Raw genomic sequence first — 2,546 nt, 5'->3', positions numbered from 1 at the left:
ACACACACACACACACACACACACACACACTCTGACATCTCTCCATTGAGTGCATGTATAGGTACTGAGCATGTGTGTGTAATTCAGGCCTATGTGTAATAACAACAGTGTAAAAATTGTAATTTAATACATTTTAATAAAGCATACATTAATAAAGCATACATTAATAAAGTTTACATTAATAAAGTATACATTATTAACTTGTATCTACATAAGATCCATGACACCGTCATGACACATGAACCCTAACTTGTTGTGACAAAACCAAATGACACTTACTAAAAGAAGTGTTATGCCATTGAGGTTTCTGACTTGTTTCTAAGGTTTATGACACGTTTCATGACAGTTACACCTTAAGTGTAACCAAACCTTCTTTTGCAAACCAGCGTGACAGTCAGTCGGTTTGGAAAACCAACACCAATGAGAACTGAGAGCTGATAAGAACCCAAAATTTAAAAGGAAGAATCCGAATTGTTCAAATCAAAATGTCAATGTCCAGCCACAGTTGAGACATGACACGTTTGTTTGCTGGGACTTTAAAAAAAAAAAAATAATAATAATACAAGGAGATGTGTATTTAAGCCATTGTGCACACACACACACACACACACACACACACACACACACACACACACACGTCCTGTTTTATTCACAGCGTCTCAGAGTCTCAGTGAGCTCATTAGAGGCGGCGTCCTGACCAGCGCCAAGGTGATGGAGGAATAAGAGAAGGCCGTTGTCATGGCGAGACACCGGCCGCGCACCGTCATCCATCACCGATTGTTTAAAGTTCAAATCCCGGTGTTTACCCGTCGATGAGATATCGGAACAAATGACCCTGAGGTTTGTCAAACAGTGAAACTAATTAGCGTGTTGACGTGTATGTGCACGGCGCGGGTCACTGGTGGTCCCATGCGAGGGTTTGTTTTGATCGTTCGTCAGGATCCAGTCTCGCGTCGCCAGACCCTGCTCCTCACGCTGCGGAGCAGACTCGGCAAAATAGCCTCTGGAAGGAACTCGTTTTGGTGGAACATGTGTACGTTCAACACTAACACCTTGCAAGGGGTTCCAGTCCAGTCTAGGATACAACTTAAAGTACCGCAGATGGTTTTTAAAAGGTCTTCACACCCGGGCCCCCAGCTACTTAGCCGGTGCCATTCATCCCCATGTAGCCCCCAGGACCCTTCAGATCCTCCAGCCAAGGTCTCCTCCATGTCCCACAGAGGTCCCGGCTTAAGCAAAAGGGGGGGCGGAGCCTTTTCTGTTCCTGGCCCTCAGCTGTGGAACCACCTGCCTCCTGACATCAGAAATGCCCCTAAAACAAATTACTAAAAAACAGGCTCAAAACTCAACTATTTACATTAGTAAATAAAAAACAGGTGTTTTTATTGTCTTTTCCTGTTACGTCTATAAATAAGTGTTTGTCCCTTGATCGTCTTAGCTTAAATCACTGATCTGTGGGTGAATTTATTTCATTTCATTGTTAATATTCTGTGGCTAAGTGCAATGAACAGCACGTTAATCAGTGCAAGCTGTGTTCAAATGTGCTATAAAAATGAACTTTACATACACAATAAAAGTTAGTTTTGCGAGCAACCAGAAAACTCAGATTGGACAGATAGTCTAGCTAGCTGTCTGGATTTACCCTGCAGAGACTGGGACAGGTAACCCATAGTCCTCAGTTGGACAGATAGTCTAGCTAGCTGTCTGGATTTCCCTGCAGAGACCTGAGGACCAGGTAACCATAGTCCTAACATATATATATATATTATAATATGATATATATATATATATATATATATAGATATATATTAACATTGAACTAATTGTGGCCAAAAGGCAGAAAATGGAATCATTTTCTGCGTTTCAAATACGGAGACTTCCTGCTCTTTCCTCTTTTATCATATTAAAGTGAATATCTTTGGGTTTTGGACTGACAAAACAAGATATTTAAAGACATCAGCCTGGACTTTGAGGAACATGGAGGGACCGTGCTACGTCTTCCTCGCCACTGTCGCATTAAATGCTTGCTCCTGGGGGAACTACTAGAACTGTTGGGTCCTTGTATATTATAGAGTGGTCTAGACCTAGACCTACTCTATCTGTAAATTATAGTGTGGTCTAGACCTGCTCTATCTGTAAAGTGTCTCCAGATTACTCTTGTCATGAATTTATGATATGAATCGAATCACATCAGCCGCAGGCAGGTCCGCCATGGAGGGATAATTCGGTGTTACCTGCTTCTGTTCTCCGTACCTGAGCTGTTGTTATTCCTCGGTTATGCAACATGTGCGGATGTGATCGTTGCATCGAAGCCCCAGGAAACATTACATGGCAGGAAAGCCAGAGATTATTCAGGCCACCGCTCGAAACACTTCTCAGCACCAGAAATAGACGGAGTGGGAGGGGAGAGTCTGGTATTTCTGAGAGAGTCCCGGTGATCCTGATCACAGACTGTACCAGCACTGTCCTTAACCCTTGTGTTGTCTTCCCGTCAACCTTGAATTTTTATTGTTATTTATTAATGCTTTTTGCCCCCACATTTGTCA

Source organism: Etheostoma spectabile, unplaced genomic scaffold (genome assembly GCF_008692095.1).
Source record: "Etheostoma spectabile isolate EspeVRDwgs_2016 unplaced genomic scaffold, UIUC_Espe_1.0 scaffold310, whole genome shotgun sequence".
NCBI classification, from domain to species: domain Eukaryota; kingdom Metazoa; phylum Chordata; class Actinopteri; order Perciformes; family Percidae; genus Etheostoma; species Etheostoma spectabile.
This window is presented reverse-complemented; position numbering follows the sequence as displayed.